Source organism: Galleria mellonella, unplaced genomic scaffold, assembly GCF_026898425.1.
Source record: "Galleria mellonella isolate WM207_F2 unplaced genomic scaffold, CSIRO_AGI_GalMel_v1 utg35, whole genome shotgun sequence".
Classification (NCBI taxonomy): domain Eukaryota; kingdom Metazoa; phylum Arthropoda; class Insecta; order Lepidoptera; family Pyralidae; genus Galleria; species Galleria mellonella.
The window spans coordinates 3,426,273-3,442,826 of NW_026442082.1; the positions used below are offsets into that span (position 1 = coordinate 3,426,273).

The 16,554-nt window shown below is 33.3% G+C and overlaps 1 protein-coding gene across 5 annotated transcripts in view; it reads right to left on the reverse strand.

The window, feature by feature from the left end:
* Window positions 1-16,554, reverse strand: part of LOC113514391 (C-terminal-binding protein) — a 109,071-nt gene that overhangs the window by 66,827 nt on the left and 25,690 nt on the right. The window contains exon 1 of one of the 5 annotated variants that reach the window (XM_026898470.3): window positions 15,289-15,658. The exons of the other annotated variants lie outside the window; for them this stretch is intronic. The gene's annotated coding sequence lies outside the window, so the exon portion shown is untranslated. Of the gene's footprint in view, window positions 1-15,288; window positions 15,659-16,554 lie in introns of those variants that run through there. 5 annotated transcript variants of the gene reach the window in all.

Sequence of the window (16,554 nt, forward strand, 5' to 3'; positions counted from 1 at the left end):
TGTAAATTTAAAAAAATCTTTAGCGTATTTGACTTTATTCTTAAGGGCAACTTGTATAGTTTTATGAATACTTCTTCGACTTAGTATAAATACCTTTTACGACTTAACCCTGTATAAATAAAAAATTCGAACAGTCCTATAAAAAGTACCTTAGATTCAATTGTCGTATAAACCACATATTAAATTGAAATGTACGATGACAATTGAACCAGCATTCAGTGTAAATCTATAGATAATAGTAACAACTCGAGAAAAAACACGCTTCGGATCAATCAATCAATCGCTTGTCGCATAAACAAAATGCCAAAATGGTTTATACGACAATTGAACCCGAGATTTTTTCATTGTAATAATATGTGTCGATGAGAATGTTGAATATACGATTTAGGTATATCGATAACCTATACTTATCACTCCAACAAATTTGAAACTGCTAGCCATTATTATCAGATTTTTTTTTGCAACTTAGAATGGCAAACAAGCCATTTAGTGGGCAAATACATAAATAACCGAAAACGGTAGTTGTATAAATACAAATAAGACTTGTATAGTTATTTATTCGAAACCTCTCAAACTCCAGAAGCATCTAAGTATTTACATTACCATATTCGACAAATTACAATATAAAAGCCGGTTTCATCTTTAAAATGTCTATTATGGTAACTCAATAAATAACAATGATTCAAAATTTAATATACAGGGCGAAATAGAAATATACATAAGATACTATTGCAATGTTTATGTATATTTCTTATGTATTACGTGTATGTATAATTATTTTATTATGTTACAATAATTATGTCACATCTTTTTCATCACCATTATTTCTCATACACTTTCTATTTTTACCTAATGGTTAACTTTAGCTGGTAGAAAATGTCATATGGCATTAAGTTCGCCACTTGTACAATTGTATTGTGCAATAAAGAATAAATAATAATAATAATAATTCGTATTAGGACAAAAATTTCTTGAATGAAAAATTCAAAAACGACAAAATATTTCGAATATCCCGTACTACTCTGAACAAACGGCAACAGGGCCATCTTAGTATGGGTGGCTAAAAACTTTCTCAATGTGGATTGAAATATGTAAAAATGTTTAGAACCGTTGATAGAACACCCCCGATGATAGCGATTATAATTTCAGCCTGTATAAAATGTACAATTATATGACCCAGTGTTCCTTTTCGGCGTGTCGCCCGCTAGCCGCCGCCTGGCGAGGGCGTCGCTGTAGGTAGACGAACGAAATGGACAATGCGCATAAAAAATCAATAAAAGCCGGGCCCGGCCTTCGTGGAGGTCGAATGACGCTTCGCATCACCACCGGCCGCCTAAGCTATATATTATAATATATACAAACAAACAACGAAACAATAGTAATAAACATTTGTTATATCAACGGTTATCCACCAAAATACGTGATGACATTTATAAAATAGATGCAATCTTTTTTTATTTACTCTTATCTCCTTTTCCATGTTACATAGAAAAATAATTTTTGCATAAATTCTTGTTTTCTATATATCCTATAAAGTTTTGTTGTTATTAAATATTGTCATTTTATTGACTTTAAATTTTAACGAATGAACAGCATTTCATGAAGATGATAACACAAAAAGAAAACCGCATAGGCTTAAATATCAAAGATCTATTTTACACTATAAATAATTTCATTTAATCGTCATAACACACTACTTACTGGACACCAATAGTCCGCAATAAAATGATATTAGCTCTCTTTTATTGCAGCGACAATGAAGTTCGGTTAATAAAAAAAAATTAAGATGCCCTCTCGCACTCATTGTTTCCCTTGTCATTCCTTACGACATACTATCTACGAGAAGTAATAACTACAATTGCATTTTTACTTTGTCACCTCATGAAGACTACACGTCATGAAACCACCTAATTTTAAACAAAACCAGAAAACAGCAATTTGTATGCTGTTTCGTTTGAAGCTGCATGGCGGAAATAACAGAGAGAATAAAATATCATATATTATTATCGACGTGTTATCAATACACATCATACATCGCATGCCGATAAGAGAGCACAATTATAAAATGTAACTTGGCCATAGTTCAAAGAGTTAACGCCGTTTCATTCAGTGCCAAGCGCAATATTTTTAGTTGAGAGTGACAAGCAACTTTGGTGCGCGTAATCACCTAAATTTGTCCCACCGTGCACGCGTATGTGCAAATGAAACATAACAGAGAAGCATTCGAAATATGCAATATAACTACCAAATTACAATTCACTTAAACATTAAAATATTGTAGGTATGTACAGGTTTTTTTGTGGGATGCAAATAGGAAGGTCATCTCGTTTACAATATCAATATATGTTGGTGGGATACTACCGAAATATGATAGGTGAAGATAAAGTCAAATCAGTTGGAAAATCGTTACGAATTAACTTGAAATTAACCACAATGTTATCCAAGGGGGCCGTGCAGAAATCAATCTAGGCATAAGATGGAAGGAAAACACTTTAGGATACTTCATGACAACTCCACTCAAAAAATACTAACAATATCATCAGGTCATAGTAAATTACAGCCAGAGAAAACTTTGAGCACTACGAAGGGATTTCCCAAAACTTCCACTGGTATAGGACATACCTTTTGCAGGGATAAATTAGCGTACATAATCCGTGGAAGCGATGAACAAAATAATGTCCATGTTCAATTACAAAATTTTATTAATAAATCGTTACAACACATGTTTTAATTGCGATTAATTGCTTACAAACTCCATATAAAGTTCTGTTTACAAAACCACACCGATACGGAATAAATTAAATAATTTAGCAACATATGACCCTTTGACTTTAAAATGTCTGTAGGGTGTAGACTAGAAAATCAAATAAGATCGTTATGAGGTCAATGAATATAAAATTATATAATTGCCGATATCACCACGAGCATAACAAAATAACCCACACAAAGTGAGACTAAAGATACTAGCTTGTTCTGGTGATTTCGTTTACGTGAACTGGATCTATCTACACTACTACTACAGTAAATGAATATTTAATTCTATTGAAATATTCCAGTGGTTTTATATTAATGGCGTTATAATTCCATTCAAATGCCGCAGTCGTGCAAAGCAAACATTCTAATTTGATAGGCAATGGATAAAGAGTACGCATGATGTACGGAATTTAAATTGAATAACGACGTTATTATTGTGAAACTGGCAGATTTCAATATAAATAAACAGGAATATATAATATATCAAAACTTGTACTTGATAAGACAATGATAGTAAGCATTGTCCTGTTTCTTGCTTTTTAATTTGTCATATTTATCCCTATAGTTGGGTTAAACAGGTTAGGACTTTTCCTTTTATAGTTATTTAGTACCATAGTCGGGGGGAAAGGGATTGTTAGTAATGGAGACTGAGAATCTCATTACTAGCAATATACCCAACCAGGTCGAACTCCTCGCGGTTCCCCCTGGAAACTATCATGATTAATTCCAGATGAATTCATCATAATGGGCTAACTGGCCTGATTTCATCCTCATCGGTCACCATTCACTGATGCCCTGGCAGCGTATCCCGTTAGCGCAGGCGGGGTTACCATTCCATTTTCGTCAAATAGAAAAAAAAAGTAAGTCGAGTTACAGTTTTTAAAAATTTTCCTTCTATCCCATTGTGGCACACAACCACAGAACGGCCAATAGTACCTTAATAAATAGACATACTTACATATTAATAATTACTTAATTACGATAAACCATTGAAAACTGTATAAAGGAGAAACCGATTTAATAATATTTGTATAAAGAAACAATTTGTGGAATAGTACGAAAGTTATCAACAATGATTAGGCATGTACGTCACTAGGTACTACACATTCTCACATTATTTATGCACATACGTCTGGCGCATAATATCTACGGCACTGTTACTGCAGATCGTATTACTTGACACACACACATAGATACATACATATATATTTTTTAAACACGATAATTCCACTTTCTTATCGATAAAAATCTCAACCTATTTTACCTATCGAAGTGCTTAAGCTTTTTCTTTTGTGCCAAATTTTCAGTTCGAAATAAACAGACAAATCCCTTCAATAGCTAAAATAGATTTGTAGTTTTTGCCCCTTATGAATAAGGGAGATAGTGTTCTCGCATTAAAACCCCGAGAGAAAATATAATTCGGGTTCAATATTAATAATTGAACTTACTTTGATAATTCTCTCCAGAGTATGAAAGGGTTGTATGAAAAGATATTACATTTGAAGTCAACTTATTTAACATATAAGGCATAATAACCCTACCACGTGGGATTTTAATAATTAAGCTTTGTGAAATATGGGCATATGAAATCTTACGATTATCACACAAAAGCTTATAAACAAAAAAAATTATCCTGATTGAAACAGCGATAAGGTAACAAAGCATAAGACAGAGAAAAATCAGAGAAAAATTCTAAACAAAACTAACAAATCGATTGGCTAGCGTGTGGTAATGGTAAGCTAATTATCCTCCTATCATGCGAGTAACGTGTCATCAACGATATAATAGCATTTTTACTGATTCACTACTCACTTGCAATATTATAATGAAAAGTGGATTACATTCATAATAGTACATTTACACGAGTCGGCAAAGTGCACGTGTCACCCCTAGTGTTGCAATTGTCCGTGGCTACAGTAACCGTTTACCATCAGACACGCTGTATGTTAGTTTACCACCTTGGTGGTATTAAAAAACACTATAAAACATATTAATGTACAAGTACAAGAAAATGGGATTATTTGTAGATAGCTACTACTGGTGGTATAGCTACGACTCTTGTCAATTAGACGCAACCTGGTGGAAACTGTCGCAGATAATTCCTAGTGAATTCGTATGCCAACTAATTTCACTTTACTCTCACCTATCCCATGCCCTATAGTATATCGCCAGCAATATGCCAATAGGCCATGCAGAGTTAGCAATGTTGCCATTCATGGCAATTATAAAACTAGACAAGAATCGTTGATATCATGCATTTGTCAATTTCTATATACGTACCTGATAATCTAACGTTCTTATTACGTACAGAATATTTTAATAAAACACAAGTACAGAGGGCTTTATATACTTAATTAATATTTATATGTTTACAGTAAAAATTGATTCGTTTAAATTTAAATATATTACGTATTCCATAAGGAAATCGACTCCTATATATAAAACATGGATATAGTATATAATAAATAGTAAATAGTTACCGCTCATTGATTAATCTGAATCAAAATATTTAACAATAACTTTTTTTTCTAGTCACATCAGGATATCTTACCAAGCAGGATTTACCTCACAAAAAATACGTACTTAAATCGTGTCAAAAGTAATACGACACCAACACGGATATAAATACAAAATAAAATACATCTAATAAATGAATACTAAAAAGAAATGCCAAGATTGTTTACTAAATACGCAATGGAAAAGTTACAGATTAACACGTCTCAAATATTCATCGAAGCTAGCCTTCTGTGCAATGCAAGCGTATCTTATTGCACCTTTAGCGTGTTCGCTGACACCCACTGAACGAATACCAGTGCAGTGACTCATAGAAATACTCGTATTTCTACGTAAATATCTTCCGTTTAGGCTTCGTTATCTTCCACACAATTGTGGTAAAATATAGCTAAATCCGTGACCGCACAATTAATTGACGATTTGCTTTTAATGGAATTGTGTTTGTGTGTGCCTGTCTGATAAATATAGATGCAGTCGTGTAACATCGGTATATGGCTCTTACAAAAAGTGTAATAATGTTTGGAAAAAGTGGTTGAAAATTTACAGTCACAGTATTCCTTCCGTAGTTTGACTGTGAGTCAGTTCGGACAACAGGGAGATGTACATTTGAATCATATCAAATTCAGTTGTCGAAAATTCTTTTATCCATCTATTAATACATAATTATTTATTAGGATTCCTTAAACGCAGAGATACTTATTAAAAATATTTTGTTATGCTTGTAAAATTATACCATGGTACTGCTCATGTCTATAGGCGACGGTTACCACTTTCCATCAGATGGGCCGTCAGCTTGTTTACCGATTATTTTTCTTCAGATTTTTAAACACAGACTATTCTCAATTCGTCTCAATTCTTCTTATTCTATGTTACGCGATTACGTAGACAATTTTGAATTAACTTTTAAAATTATTTTTGTAAACGACAGGTCGTATAATAATTGCTCCCGCATTTGTCTTACGTCAATTTAACAACAATTTTAAGATGCCTATTTTGTTTGCAGAGCAATAACTACTGCGAAGTAAAATATACGTGTGTCGTCACAATATATAACATTATAGACGGGACAATAAAAAAAGCAACAGTAATTACGCAAATGGATGGAAATCATGACGGTATTTTCAACAGAAAATAAGAAATGTTTTAATACAATCAATGAAAATGTTTAAACATTCCTTATTCATCTTTTTTTTTATAGAAATTTAATGAAATAAATTTCTATAAAAAAAATACAAGGACAAATACAAGGAAAAATAATTAAGTATTATATTTACCTATAAATACTTAATTAAATTTCCTAGAACAATTACAAATTAAAAGTATAATTGAATCTACTTTGTTTGTGAACAAGATTAGATGTTTGTCACTCAATATGCGTTTAAGCACTCTGAATGGTTAGCAATAAAATTTAGTATGGGGTAAAACATAGTTACTATTATCTAAGAATAACATTTCAAATAGTTTTTATACTGACTTGCGTAGAATTTAAAACGCTAAGAACGTCAAATTATATTTATTATTACTACAAAATCTACAGCTCCACATGTATAATCGGCAACTTGATTATTCAATAAACTAATAATTTATACAATACGAGTACCATCAGACATTCTATTCGGTGACAATACCTAGTTTGACAATAATTCACTAATGACTTTTTAGAATAAAATTATCCTCATGAAATGTATATAAGTACCTATTGTATATAAATTTGACATCGGGCGTCTGTATGCTATAACTGTTACGCATTAGTTTTCCTCAAGTGTATTACTATGTACACAACGGCCACCTAAACCAACATAAGATCATTAAAACCGGCACTTAATAGCTTTTTCCTGTTTCTCTTTGCATCTATAACATATATCATTGCGATTTTGTTAATGTTTATTCCACAAAAAAAATTGGGCGTTAACACATACACACACACACACCGTAACAAAATTAATACGTAACCAACACGAGAATAACTTCTACCGACGAATGTAAAAAGAATTATTAAAATCGCGTTAGAAGTGGCAACGATATCGCATAATATACAAAGGAAATACAAGCGAATTCGAAACTGACGCCTTTAAGAAATTAAAAAGGAGGTAGTGACTCACATTATAACTAAAACTATTGGATCTACAAATAATAAAATTTTGCATAAGGATTCTTCCAAATAACTTTGAGTAAGTAGGAGAGGAAAATAATAGATTTCGCAGGTGAAACCGTGGGTGACAACTAGAATATGAATAAATATTATCGAAACGGGCTCACGATGGGAGGATGTAGTTGAATTGATTAACATTTTAAGCGGAACAGTTCTAAGAATTTTATAAACGCTTCACACTTATAAATATACAATAGCTGATATCATTAGTGTATTTAACGCTTGATTAATGACCTCTTTACTCATTATTTAAGACAAGTTATATATCTTACACCGACTTCATGAAAAGGATGACAATTTGACTTTACTTATTGTGCGTGCATTATAATCTTTATTGATACATCATTTGTACAAAAAAAGAATATAGAAGAAATATAATAATTAAGGTATCTCTTACTGTTAATGTTTCAAAATCTAAAATAAACCTCAACAAGAGTTACATGTTAATATCTTCATCAATTGTGATTAGATTTAATTTCTCGATTTTAATTAAAAGAATTTATTTATTTGAGGAACTTTATTGACAAAAAAAAATATGGTACAAAAAGCGATTTTAATGCTTTACTACATCTTGACAGGTTTAAAATGTTTTTTTTTTTTTACTAATGTTAAATTAAATTCTAATTTACAATCTCTATGGCACAATGGTAGAGGCACGCAGACATATGAATTTATTTCTCCGTAAGATCAATTTGACTGAAGTATAGATTTACTTTCCAGTCGTGCCCAATTGGTTTCTATTATAACATTATTATACTTTTGAAAATAAGCAACTGTAGATAAGTAAAACGACTATATTGCAATCACTCGTATGGGCTATAGTTACACGCTTGTTGTCAGTCCTGACCTGAGCCTACTACAAAACCGGTCTAGCTAGTAACTAGTACTAGATACGCAGCACCTAAAGTTATAGGACGCGAGTGACTCGCTATTGAAGAAAGTAGTGGCGTAGGTCGAGTTTCGCGATACTTAGATTTCGGTACTAGGCAGTGCTGTCTTAAACAACTCATTTTATTATGTGTAAAAATTTTGTTTATACGAATGATTTACACTGTTAGGGAATCAATGAGTGACGACAGGTGTGGATGAAATCATATCATTTGGGCACATCGTGACGGATTAACTAGAATCAATCACAATATTTATTATTTATTTATATGGTTGGCAAAGTGGCCACTAATTGTTATTAATCCATTCTGTACTTAAATCGAATTAATTATCTTTTTTATGAATTGGTTAAAAAACGTACAATTGAAGCCCCAATAAAAACACACCATGGCCGGTTTCACTTGACTTGCTGTCTTTTTTGTATGGCTCCTTTATCCTTTATTCAGTCATCGACTTTGTTCAAAGTAAATTATTCATTGCTTTCTACTTCACCGGTTATTCTTTTTGATTAAAAACATTCGTACTTTAGTACTGTGTACAAGCATTGTTTAAGCTTGATTTTATTATATTAGATAGTACATAAATATATTATATTAATATATAAAGATTAGGCCGATTATACACTATTTGAGGAAAGAGTAGTCACCGGAATCACTGTGCATGCATATGTGAAACGAGTTATTATAAAACCGGAAGGGACTTGACGTGAAGATAGATTCTCTAACGTGCGGACGCAATCTCAAAGTAATCGGTTACGTGTATCAAGAAATTTCAATTAACACAAACATAAATCAACTTATGTAAATTGAACTCACACAAGTGTGCGTATGGGAAGTTACTCTAAAATAGTTACTTTAGAGACCACAATGAAGTAATAATAAAAAAAATATATACATTGCAATAAAACCATAGATAGATTTAAAAACTCACTTATTCTCGTGGCCAAAAGGTTGTTAGCTCAGTAAGCTGCTATGACGGCTACAAAATGTACGTATGTTGCTATTTAGTTTCTAATAGTAACCTCTATGTTTAATTGATAATAAGTAAAGGCCAAGGTCATGATGATTAATTAATATAATAATAATTAAAATAAGCCGTGGCAACTCAAACGCTTGCTATCGCAGTACGAAACCTAGATATACAATTTCAGCTAAAATTATTTTACTTAATTCATGATGGAATTATTTAAAAGGGATTGTCATCAAATTCCTTGTTTCGGAACACACTGTGGTCCGGTAAGCTACATTTTATTCTTATAAGAAGACGGCCTAGAAATTCTCGAGGTCAAAGGACGCCCCACCTTAATAAAATTAATAATAAGCTTCATACGACACCATTAGTCGTATTTATGTGAATTTTTACACATAGAATATAGGGACTCATATACTACTATTGTAGTTACATAATAGTATATTGTGAAATTATTGTTGAGAGGTAAATTTTCTGCAAGTTTTAATATCGCACTCGCTCTAAATTATTAACTGTAACAAAAGTTATAAATTAAAAGGAAACTTTGTCCCTAGTTACTGAATGGGTTATATAAATAAGTTTATAAAGTTTAAAACCGGTATTTCGGTAATTTTCAAAAGTTAAATTATCTACGAACTTGCTGCGACCTTTTCTCATCAGGATTCTTTCAAGTTCATGGTAATTACAACAAATTAACTGTTCAACAGTTTAGGACAGCTACCCATCTCACTACTGGGGGAGAATTTATATAGCTTACTAAACCACGCTGCTAGAGTTTACCTTTTCTTGTATTATAGTTTCATACATCAGAATGTAGTATGAGCCGCATATATATTCTGAGAATGAAAGGTTTTATCACATATAATGCTACTCTAAAACTTCTAAGTCTTTTTTTTATATCACAGACAGTAAACAAAGATAAAGCTCATCAGATATAAGTAACTACTACCATTCATGAATATCTGCAACACCGAAATAATGGCAGTTTGGCATTCCTTTACGAACACATTACACTCTTTTCTTGAAGGTCACATCATATTGGCTATGTAATTTAATTAATTTCCTTCCTTATATCGGGACAAGCCTCAAGACATGTTACAGACGTATACAACTCAAAGCTGTCCAAATTAATCTTTCACAGGCATCGGACTATAAAATTTTTATATGATGTCATATAAGCCACTTTAACGACATTATACCAACAGGTGGTAAGTGTAGTGTTGTAGTAACTACGTAATATAAATACGAATATTATTATAAAACAAGTATTTTCTGCTGATGTATATTAGCAAATAAGTTGGCAGCCCACTCGGGGCCCAAATATGATTATTTATAAATGCTTCAAATATGTATGGACTACGGAATTTCGACGTAATAGTTATTGTCTTCCAAAAAAATTGAAGTTCTTAATTCGTCGGTATTTCTTTATTGTTATGTTAAGCTATTACGTCCCCATTACTGATCGGATTTCATTATTTTTACAATCCCTAGGACTTTCAAATATGGCCATATCAATTAGTACGATAGAAGCTATTCATTTTTCTTTGTGGAGGAAAAGAAAATTTATTAAAACATTATATGTTCTAAATTTAAATATTTTCAATATAATTTATTTTAAATATACATCCACATTTTTGATAGTAACAAATTAATACTGACTAATGAAGAGAGCGACATATGCCGAAGGTTAAGCAAACTGAAGTGGCGATAGGTTGGTCATATATATCTAAGAACCGACAACCGACAAACCGAACCGACAACGGGCAAACGCAGAGTAGGACGACCCCTACTAGATGGAGTGTCCTCACAAGCATTGCAGGGAATCAGTGTATGCTGGTGGGACAGGATCGTTCCTTATGACAGTCTATGGGAAAGGCTCAAGGTAGACGAGAGCTAACGGCTGATATGATGATGATGAATGTTAGTAGAAAATTATTTATAAAAAAATATATATATAAAAAATATTCTATACGGAATTTGTATATCCTTGAAAATGTCAGTTATCGATGTGTGTCCACGATTATAGTCGCAAACTAAAACGTATTTGTTTATATTGAGTAGGCAATAGTCCAATTTAAAGACTAATGTATGTTTTATTGGAATAGGTCGAGCAAATAAGTTTGATTACTCCGTTTTATGAGCTAAGAGATCTTTGTGGATGGTCACTTTTACGGAGACATTTAGTTAATTTCAACCACGCGAGTAAAGTCGCGAGTTCATAGAGTAATATAATGGCATATCAAATAGAATCGCTTTATTATCATTTCAAACAAATTATAATAAAGATATGATATCATTCATAAAATATTTCTGCTTAATAGCAACGTAGTGGACATTATTTATAAAGAGAGTCACGTTTCGTTCAATTCACACGGTGTAAGCATAATCGGCATATTTGTTGAATCATCTTGATTTCAGGGCTAAGGAATTTTACAGCGCATTAGTAATAATGTCGAATAGCAGTTTTATTTAACGTTTAGTCATAAATAAATTGATTATTACATCAAAAGCAACAATGTAATTATTATGACATAAATGTATGTCAAGTGCAAAGTGTAATATGATTTTTATGCGACTGCCAAACAGTGAACGAAGTTGATTCGTTTGATTTTAGTGTATAAAATGACTACTCATACTTAATTTGAACGACTAAAATATTTAATTCTGTACTTATTATTTTAAGCGATTATGTCACCAATTCTAAACCGATATTGATAAATCCGTTTCACATCGTATAAGGTTTACCTCGTGTTGGTCTCATATTAATTGTATGACAATTGAAGCTGCCGTTTTTCTATGCCGGTATAAAATAAACTGTTGCAAAGCATGTTGTAGTATTACACGGAAGAATAAACGGAAGATATTTTGTACACACATTATATAAAAACCTAGTTTAAAAGACAACCTTATATACACAAATAATAAGTGTCATATAAGTAAAACATTCAAGCTATATCAAACGGTAAAAGACCTCAAAGATACACAATCAAGGCGTGAATCATCACAAAATTAAAGAAGTAAATTGTAAACACTTCTTGTCCACACTTTCACGTGTCAACCAACACAAACGGTAAGCAAAGCAAATCTAAAAAGCACTTCAAACGATTCTAGTCTGGCCAAATATCAAAAGTTTAGTCAAAGAGACCTCCGTCCGTAGTTTCGACAGCGATTCCACATCAAAAACAAGGTTTACTGGTCAGTAATACAAGTAGAGTTACTCGTATATTACATCCATGAGTACGAATGTGTCTATAGTCCAAACTGAAAACAATAACTGAAATCTTTTGCCGTTTATTGTTGGTTTAAATATACCGAATTGTAATCTTCATTTGGTCTCTTAAAGTAATATTCTGTTCTAAACACTAATCTAGTATTTATTTATATATGTGGAAAAGTTGGTATTACCTACTTTCTGTTTTAGTTTCTAAAAGATTGTTACAGTAAATTATATTCTATACGTAGAAACTACTTTTTTTATGAAATAGAACACAACAAAACAGGTTCTGTTAATTTTTTCCAATCTAATACATATTTAGGTCTACGATATATTTTTACTTAGCTGACAATATCTACCAACGTCATTGAAGGAGGGTAATGATTTACGGTCAAGTATAAATGTAAATATGCCCAGTTCCGATATTTGCCGCAATGATGATAACGCAAAATAAAATAACGATGATCATGACCAATAAGAAATATTTGTCAATCAAGATTTTAAACTTATTTCTGAATTTATTTAGTCAAGTTTTTCAAGTCTACACATAAGTGGATTTATAAAACATAATACACACATGTGTATAAATGTAAAAATGAGTTTATTTGTCATCTCTCGTCACCTTATGGGCTTAATAATCATGAAATTAGGTATAAAAGTAGTATTTGGGAGGGGATAGAATACGTATACGACCTAGACAATCAACATACATGTGTGAAATTAAAAATAAAATAGATAGAAATTTATCTAAACACAGTCATTATAAATCGTCATTATTTGTTCAAATAAGTAACAGCAATGACTTTCTAGACGTAGGCGGTTGAATGTACAGTATTCTACAATACAAACACAGGGACAAGAATAAAGAACCGGTTTCGTGGCCGAACGGACCTAGGGAGTAACTCAAAACCGGTGGTTTGCTTCTTGAGCAAACAATTTACAAAGTTGCCATCTTTTTGCATTATTGCAACACACCTACCTATACATATAATCTGTTACCTTTAGTTCATTGTATGTATACTTTCTCCTTTTATTCTATCTTGTCATGATTCTAATTATAAAAAAATATATAAATAAAATATATAGATTATAAAAAATAAAAATAAGTCTTACAGAGGGAGACTTTGTACAAAAGTCGATTGCTTGGGACCTCTGTCCCATTCGTGTTTCAACCGTAAAACAGTTGTGTTTGCATGGCTGTGTTTCGGTTTGAAGGGTGGGATATGGTGTGAATTTACTGGGTACGGAGGAATAACACCTGAGTTTTCAGGAATGGCAACGCATGAGGGGTATCATGGGCGAAACAGTATACTCTGTTATGTCCATAGTACGTAGCTTGTTTGCCATTCTAAGTTGTATAAAAAAAAATATAAAAATAAATTAAAAAAGATGAAAAAGAAATCCTCGGAATAAAGTATACTAGCAATTAAATTGACATATTCCCCAAAGAAACATGGATCAAAATATACAAAGTTTTAAAACTCTCTTAACAACTTGACATCTAGACGCGCCGCGTGTAACAATATGCAAGGTTGATTTTTTGCATAACTTTCTTATAGTCACAAATTCATATTGCACTACCATAATATAAGACCGATATATGAAACTTCACTCGTGTTCAGCCGAGTCAAACTGAAAAAAATATAGTAAAAACGCGATATAGTGCGAAAAATATACATCATAGTGTGTAAGTACCTTAAATTTTAGATGTAATGCCGGTATAGATTTTCTTTTTCTGTAATTATGTAATTACCAGTTTATACTGGAAATTACATCATTACCTACTGTTAATGATACTAATTTAATACTTAGTTTATGACTATTATTTCTTTAATAGGTTACATTTAATAGATTGTTATTAATTATATTTATAACAGTCTATTTTATTACATCTTTTAATTATGTTTCTAATTGTATCCGCCGTTAATTGTCCACTGCTGAACATAACCTCCACTGCCACGCTTGGCAGGCGGGTTGGCAACTAAAGTTTGGCTTTTCCCCTCCCATCCCTCCACCATAAGCTCCTTTGTCGCCTCATACGACACCCACGGGAAAGGAAAGGCTGGTCTATTCTATGCCGAGACCTATACGGTTATGTATGTTCATATCCATTTATTTACAATGTTATTAGGATAACTGTAAAAGATATTTTGGAGCTTTATATTCGTATAGATACATGATACGCTTCTTTTCAATTGATCGATGTAAACACCAGCTTCATAGAAAAAAAAACTATAGTTATTTGAAATTACAATGACAAAATGCCAACAGTGTGTCATACTGGGAAAATATTAAGATTTAACAAAATAAGGAAACAGAGTACATAATACCTGTAGTTATAAATAACACGTTAGCAACAAATACATGAAAATGTTTATTACTATTACACTATGGGACTAATGAGTATAATTTAATTAAATATATAATATGTCAAGTGACACAAAGTCAATGTACATATATCTCTATGAATGGGAATAGATATAATGTTATAATCTACACGTGTACATATAGAATCTTGTGCAATTCTAAAAAACTGATTATATGTACAATAACGTGTACATACAAATCTATACTGTTCTGTAATTATCACCATTTCTTAACTATGTAAGCATGCGAAACAAACATCATCCAGATAATTAATTAACGTCGGTTACCTCACAAGGTCACTGAACGCTTCCGAATCCAACGAACCCCCCCGAGACGACAACGTTGCCCGTAAATAAACAAATGAGGACGCGGTTTACAGAAATCGCGCCATTGTTTACGATACAAAGTGAAGTTGACACGGTATACGTACCTGATTGAGCGCTAGCTTCGTATCAAACAATCCAGTCAATGCGATCTGGCAACCCGGTGCACAACGCGACACAAAAGGGGACCTCTCCTTGTCCGGCAACAATAGCAACAATAGAGGACGCGTGAATTGGGCACGACGGCGTCTGGTCGCGCGGAGCGTTTATCTGTCGGTGACAGTGAGCGCCGTCGCCTCGAATAACAATAATGAGGCGACTAATTATTATTATTACCGCTCGGCGGACGCACTCGCTCGTTGTACGCCGGTGGCGTAATCGCTGAATTCCATATAATCGCACTCACACACTTGCGGCTCACAGCGCGCCGATCCCCGCCACGCCACGTGTGTTGACGTCGGCGGCTAGGCACAGGTAAATGTATAAAGAGCGCGTTGGCGGCTATGCGCGCGTATCGATCTCGCGATAAATTCGATACGGTGAGCGGTGATTGCACCGCTGGCAGCGGCGGTCGCCTTTCACGTCGGCGAAAACGCAATTTACTATCGGTGCACGCCGCTACGAGTTCGTGCAAAATAGGTAGAGTGCCGTTCGTCAGTTATGCTCATTGTATGTGCTATCGAATGCGGACGCGACGCCACGCGGCCGTACGAACCTTCTCGAATGCCGAGATAACGCGTGTATTTACTAACGGTGTGAATTACGCAACCACGCACGATAAAACAATAAAAGCAAACTATGTAGCACCTGAGCTAAGGTGACATGAGGTCGCATGCCTAGAGGCCATAGCATTTCACAGGCCCATAATCCAATTTGGCGTCGGCCGCGCCATTTCTAATCGTACTAATTGGGGAACGCCCCAGCTCCAATTACCAACTATCGCTGCTTGTTTTTGGGTAGTTTCGTTAATTTATTATACGTGTCCAATTAAAATGATAAAGATGACATGGATGAAAATATGCGTGTTATGAAGAAGAATTTTTCTGAATTAAAAGAGTCTAATATCGCCATGTGTACACTGTTGTTTTGTGCAAAAAATGTGAATAAATTGGGAATTGTTAACGTTGCAGTCTGCAAGTGTGATGACTTGGAATATCGCCCTCTAATCTTTTATCGCTTCAACTTTTATAAATACAAAGCATTCTTCGAAATTTACGGTTGCAATTATTTGAGGTTGCAACAAAGTGACGAGTTAGGAGGCGATACGAACGCGAGCGTTCCTAGCCGATTTGTTTTTTTGTTTGCAATTTGCGCAACGGCCGTAACTAGCCCGGAAATCTAAGTGGTCGTCCAAAAATGACAAAGCGGCCGAA